Genomic DNA, 7,062 nt, shown 5'->3' on the forward strand with positions numbered 1-7,062 from the left:
TATTTGAAAAAAAAAATATCGCCAAATTTTAATTTTTTGTTTGTAAAAGTGTCTGCCAAAATCCAATTTTCAGTTTTTTTTCCTTCGTCCAAGTTCTAAGTTAAGGTTTGAACTAAAACACGCACTTTTTCACTTTAGATGATCCTGTAAGGAGTTATCCTGCCAACTCGGGCGCATCGCCGAGTTTAAAATGTTTTTTCCAAACATTTCTGAAATTCTTTGTTAATAGTGTTTGTTTATAACAATACAATAATTCACTTTTTATATGAGAAAATAATTGCTGAAAAAAGGCTGTTTTTAGCCGAGGAAACTCATGTCACCCTTAACGTAATAGCAATGAGAGCATCCTAAAGGCGAACACACATTGTCCTTAGAAACTAAGAGGGATTCTCACAATATGGTGATATGAATCAATAAACCTTCGGTATTCAGCCTATCTCTGATTGTGGGAAGTGTGGGAACACCTGTATCAGCATCACAATACGCCAAGTTGTCTGGATACCAGTGATTATGTTGAATTGGCAGCGGGCGATAATCGAGTAGCTGACCATGGCGAGATTGGAGGTAAAAAATTTTTTCTGTACGCATACCGATTCTGCGCTTCCATTATGATTTCGTTGAAAATAACCCCGCCTCCATTAAGCAGACGATGAAGAGTGCTACCGGCTGTAACAGTCAAAATACACCAGTAATGACAGCAGCAAACACGACGAATGCCATCCAAGGTCTGTATCAAAATCAAAACTTAAATATGGCACCGTTCAGCTCCAAAACAACCAAGATACCATCCAGAGTATACCACAGGCACAGAAAAGGTTCATGTACTCGAAAAGATAGCCATGCATCAGGCTGTCGTCGTAGAGGACACCAAGCGCCAAACACAGGTAGTGGAGACATACCAAAGTTACTTGAAAGGGCAATAGGCTGCAAGTGTCTAGAATAGACGGAAACTCCGCTACACATTATATCATTCAGGGGTTATAGGTGGAGATTGACATTAATAACATTAAATAGGATATTTAACTTAGTGTAAGTGATTCTATGTTAAAATCGCGATAAATATATGAGGATTCTTCATTGTATGCGGTAGACTACCGTAGAGTCCTTCGTCTTTTCAACTAAACAGATACATGGAATGGGCATGAATATTATTCTATTGGTTAAAATAATATAGTATAAAATCTTAGGATGTACTAAAGAGGTCAGAAACATTAGAAACTAAAAAGCAGAAATGTTTCAAAAGAAAAAACGCAAACCCAAAGTAAATTTCTCTACAGAAGTTAAATTTAATCTTACTTTAAATCAAATGCCAAGATTATGGACAAAAAATAAAAAGACTTTGTTCATACTTTTAAATTTCTTAATTTCTCTTCAACATCTACGTCGCCCCCCTCAAAGTAATCCGCCTTAGCCCAGCCATCAATGCGCGTAGCCATTGACAAAAAACGGTTGCCCCGGAGCAGTAGTTTGAGTTTGCTGAACAGCCACGGAGCAAAATCAGGCGAATACGGTATTTGCGGCCAGCACCTTGATTTTTGACCTACCTGTACTTTGTTTTTTACTCACTTTTACCACGATATTTGGCCAATTGAACATCAGTTTCCGGGTCGAAAGCATTAATCTAAGACTCACCGCCTGTAATAATACACTTCATGACATCCTGATAGTCAAATGTATTGTTTCACCGACGTTAACGTAACCCTGTTTTTCGAAAAAAAATAGTGATGTTGGAATCAATCATACTTTCACCAAATGATCTTTCGAAATGGTTTTCACTAAACCTTCTGATATTCCAACGATGCCAGAAAGACCTCTGACGGTTTATCGTCGATTCTTAAGAACCAGTTTCTTTATTTAATTGACGTGGTGATCATCAGTTGATGTTGATGCCTGTCCTGGACGTGGTTCGTCGTCAACGAGTTTTCGAACCTTTTTGAATAATTTGTACCAATCAAAAACAATTGCTCGCGGCAAACAATTATCACCGAAGGCCTTTTCTAACATTTTGAACGTTTCGGTACCAGAAATTGGATTCCGCACACAAAATTTAATGGAACTTCTTTGTAGAATCGTAAAAAGAGTCTACTACATTTGGCATATTGCAATCAGTCTGAGCTTAGGAACTATTTCCAAACTCCTCAGTAATCCCATCGCCATCCCTAAAGTTTACTTAATAGCACCCAAGGTTTCCTAAAACATAATATATATAGTATATAGAATTTCATTTCAAAGTTATTCTGCTCATCCGCGGCATCATATGCAAATAATGTCTTTTGTGAAAAGCACAACGCTCTCTTTTTTCGAAACTATGCTGCGTCAATTAATGCACTTTTACATTGCCAAAGAGGCGATCATCTGATGAAAAAAGAAAATACGAAAATTGTAAAACTACTAAATCGTAAAATACGAAAGAACGGCGTGTCTTTTAGTGTTCCTTATAGCAAAAGTTGCAAAAGCAATAAAAATCATGGCCAACCACCGAACGCCAAATACCACAAGGCAAACTTCAAACGACCAAAGGAGCACGACGACTAAAGACCAAGAGCCAAGAACCAAAGCGACAGCAGAGCGAAGATGAGGAAATAAGGCAAAGCAAAGAACTAAGAGCAAACTCAAACTCCAACTCGAGTAATTAGAGCAAAGTGCGGCTGCAAGTTTTCTTTATCACCAGCAGGGCGAAAGGTAAGAGAGGCGGCAGAATGCGGTAATTAATTTTAATTTTCAAAAAACGAGTGCTAAAAGGGATTCCAAAAACGCGGAAGCACTAAGAAAAAAACTTTAAAAACCACACTTTAATTTATGTGCAACTCAGCAGCGACGCGACTTCACTTAACCTCAAAAGGGGCGAGAGTGAGCGCAGGGTAGGGCTGGCGCATGAAAAAAATGTGTTGCAAAAAGCGCAAATGGAGTTGAAAGCATGGCAAAGCACTGAGAATAACAGCGAAGTTGAATAAATCCTCGACTGCCAATCGGTTGCTAATCCTTTTGTAAGCTGCGATCGAATAACAATTGCCAAGCAATAACTATTGTTTGCGTTGTAGTGTTGTTCGTGTTGTTGTTGCTGTAACTGCTGTTGTTTGGTATTTGCACGGATAACATTTCAATTTCGCGCTTAGTAATGGCAAAAAGGAATTAAAAAACCACCAGTAGATATCTGGCAAAGAATGAAGTTGAAAATGGTTGGTAAAAAGAGTTCGTGGTGAAGAGGGTAGCGCGCAGTGGAGTGAGCGCGGTGTCTAAGCCAATAATTCAGAGGTGGGAAATGCGGTTAATTGAGAAATCTGTGTGTTCTTCTTTTATGTTTTTAGATAACTATGGCTTGTTTTGTGGAATCCATGTCCATCGAGGCAAATTTATAATACACAGATTTCGATGAATATCTTCACAGACTTGAACTATTTGAACTAGTTCATAGTCATACTTTCTCACCGGAAACATTTTTGAAAAAATATTGACCGATGAATCCACCAGCTCACAAACCACACCATGTACAAAATGGTAGCTCTTGAATCTCCTCAGGTTGCTCTTCGTCCCAAATGTGGCAATTTTGCTTGTCTACATACCCATTGAACCGGAAATGGGTCTCATCGCTGAACAAAACTTGTCTCGAAAACTTCGGGTCTCTTGGAACTTTTCAAGAACCTATAGAGCGAAGCACAAGCTATATTTTGTATGTTTTCAATTTAAGATATCGACGTAAAATGCATCAAGTCGTTCCATACGTCAGTCCGAGGTTCTGTGAACTTCGCTTCTTAGCTACGGCTGATATATTTTCTTCACTGCGACTGGACGTGGCCTATTCCGTCGAATATTATCCAATAATGAATTCTGGGTCTCAAGAGCTTTATTATAAAGATAAGGGCTCGCCTTTATGTTTTAAAAATTATTTCGGGGTAGTGACTGCCGCAGCTGCCTCGAAAAAACTGCCTGCGTGGTGTCATCTTCTTGAAAACAAAGGTCGTTCACATATATATATTCCATTTCAGACACGTAAAAATCATTAGTCGTGTCTCTATAGCATTCCCCGTTGACTATAACATTATAGACGGCTTAATTTTTGATAAAGCATGGACTATTGATTCCCTCTGCTCATAGAGCACATCACACCGTGACTTCTTGAGGATGTATCGACATCTCAATAATGGCTTGTAATTTATCAGCACTCCAAATGAGACAATTTTGTTGATTAACCAAAGTGATCTTCTTCGCTGAACATAATTTTCTTGTGAAAATCGATTTCGGTGACCATTTTCTTTTGGGTTCATTCACCGAACCTGCGACGGCTTCAATTCTTACACTAGTTGAAGACTCTTTTGCAAAATCTTCCACAAAGGGGTGGACATCCAGTTGTTGCCGGTGATGGCGGACGGACTCGTTAGAGTCTTCTTTATATTCTGCTCTACAGCAGCAAGTAAACTAGAGTAAGCGTGGTGTGAAATCGATCCATGGTTGCTCGAATTACCGACTGATTTTAATATAATATACTTTGACAGATGTGTGAACATTGTTCCGAAGTAAGTCTGTTTATTACGAAGTGGCAAACCAAGCTGAGTACAAATTAAGAATCTTTTGAAAGATCAAATCCTCAACAAATAAAACACCTGTTACATATCCAAGCTCAATAATTCATGCAGAACGAGCTAGATGACAACGGCAACGACAAATTTTCCAGCGCTGTTGTAAATGACCGAGATTTGAGTTTAAGGATATACCCGGTTATTTTGTGGATCTACCTATAAGAACGATCCCAAAGCCCTAACAAACTTGTTACTATGTGCTTTCCTAATAAAAACCGCCACTATATCGCATTTTACTATTCTCGAAATGCCGAAAAGTCTACTAAAAGGAATCTAAAATAAAATATTTTGTCAGTAATGGACTTCGAAACGATGCCAAAAAGCAAAACTTAGTCGATGCAACGTAAACCGTGGGCAGGTAATAGTGTAAATATGTTCTTGTGACACCAATGTATTATGATTCAAAGCTTAGTTACACATGCCGAAAATGGAAACCAAAGGTTAAAGAACAACAAGCTTCGGAATGGAAGAAAAAAACGAGCCGTTGTTTTCGATTATCGTGGTTTGATGCGCCATCGAGCCATGATTGTGACCGAAGTTAAGAAGTTAAAGCAAAAACGCAATGAATACTAACGATCAACCACCACATTCACCAGTTAGGCTCCGTTTTCAGTCTATCGAAGAGATAAAACATAATTATTTGAAGGAGCTGAAGGCCATCCCAAAAAGTTCTTATGAAAAGTATTATAAGGACTGGAAAAATCGTTGGCATAAGTGTATGTGTGTCTGATGGGGATTACTTTGAAGGCAACAAAATTAATATCGATGAATAATTAAACACTTTGCGTTTTATTTTCAATTTCCGGGAACTTTTTTGTCACATATCTCCCAGAAAAATTTTTAAAATCCAAAATAACGCTGAAAATATGCATTTTACACCAAGTCCTGGAATATACCATGCAGCTATCTACTATATATACTATATACACTAACAAATAATAATTTTTATACCGGCAACCGTAAATGCCAATCAAGCCAAGCTGTGCTCGGAATTTCGCACTTAACTGGAGCGCAATGCCGCTGTAACTGTTTCCTGCCATGAAGCATTGACTTCAACCGTACCTATGTGTGTATGCAGCATATATCTCTATTTAAACATCTCTATATTCATACCGTTATTGAGAGGCGCAGCCCTCTGAAATTCATTGTAACCAAACCACGAAATCATCGTTCGAGCCCACAAAGCATCTCAGCGCATTGTCAGCAGTATTGGCGATTAAAACTCGGCAACGATTACCTCATCGAAATACAAATATACCAACAACACAGGCTCCACAGTAATTCCAAGCACACACATACATGCATAAATGTCGGTTGGATTCTTTTATTATTTGCCTCCAGCTCCTTTCTTGTGGCTTTTATGCGTTGTTGCATCTGGTTTTTGTAAGCCGCAACATAAATACGAGTGCAGACAAAATGTAAATCGTAAAATCATTTCAACAGTTACTTAGTCCGCAGTTATTTGCTGCTTTTCAATATTGCTACAGCAACAAACGGCAGCATGACTGCAGCTTAGTTTGCCTCCGCATATTCTCTAACTGGAAGCGAACGAGAAAAAAAGTACCAGGCACTACAAAAACAATAAATAAATTGCCGGGGAGCAATGAACGTCTGCCGGCCTGTCTGAATCCACAGATCAATGTAAATACTGCTGAATGTTTAGGAATTAGCGTGCCATCACCATAGATACTGCGCGCGGCGTAAATTTTCAACATTTCAATGTGGTTGCGGCGGTTTAAGGATATTTATGTGCAGAACCAACTTGCTTTCATTTGAGATATTGAAATGGTATGCACTACTTTGCAGGAAGCGCTAACGTTTGATTGATTTCACTTCTCGGCATCGGTTAATATACGAGTTTGCCACACATTACATTTAATTGGGCATTGCTGCCAACTAACATTAAAAGTGGGATTTGCTTAAAAATGTCTGTGTTTTATTTTCTTTGTACATATTTTGAAAGGTTTATAATGATAAACTAAAAACTTTGGAGAACAAATCGATGAAGCTGAGGCTAAGGAGAAATCAAAAGAAGAAGGGCTTGGCAATATCGTTAATGTTTTGGCATATACGAAAACTCTATGCCAAAAGGATGGGTGCCTTGTGAGCTCATCGATCGATTAATCGACGGCAGGACGACGGCAAAAGCTTACCGATCAAACGAAGTTAGATCTCCGTACAGTCCTTTTCCGGATAAAAACAGGTCAATTCCGGTAGAGCCGCTGTTGTGGGAATTGATTTGGGACGCAACAAACTTAAGACGCGTATTGACCGCCGTTCATCACAGTGAACCCATTATCACCTTAACTGACAACCTCTCAGTGATCGGCGTATTTGGAGTCAAACCACCACCCATTGCAGACGAAGAGCTGAAGTTGCTCGAGAATCGAGGGCGATCCTTACGCAGCTTCATTCTGGATATTGTACCAAGTTAAACTCCTACTTATCCAAAATCGACGAGTCCCCGCTAACTAACCACTTCTTT

At 39.0% G+C, this 7,062-nt stretch overlaps 1 pseudogene; it reads left to right on the forward strand.

Moving 5' to 3' along the window:
* The first annotated feature begins 649 nt into the window (after positions 1 to 649).
* On the forward strand, positions 650 to 6,361 carry LOC120774613 (annotated as a pseudogene).
* Positions 6,362 to 7,062: the final 701 nt, after the last annotated feature.

The sequence above is a fragment of the Bactrocera tryoni genome, chromosome 4 (genome assembly GCF_016617805.1).
Source record: "Bactrocera tryoni isolate S06 chromosome 4, CSIRO_BtryS06_freeze2, whole genome shotgun sequence".
NCBI lineage: Eukaryota > Metazoa > Arthropoda > Insecta > Diptera > Tephritidae > Bactrocera > Bactrocera tryoni.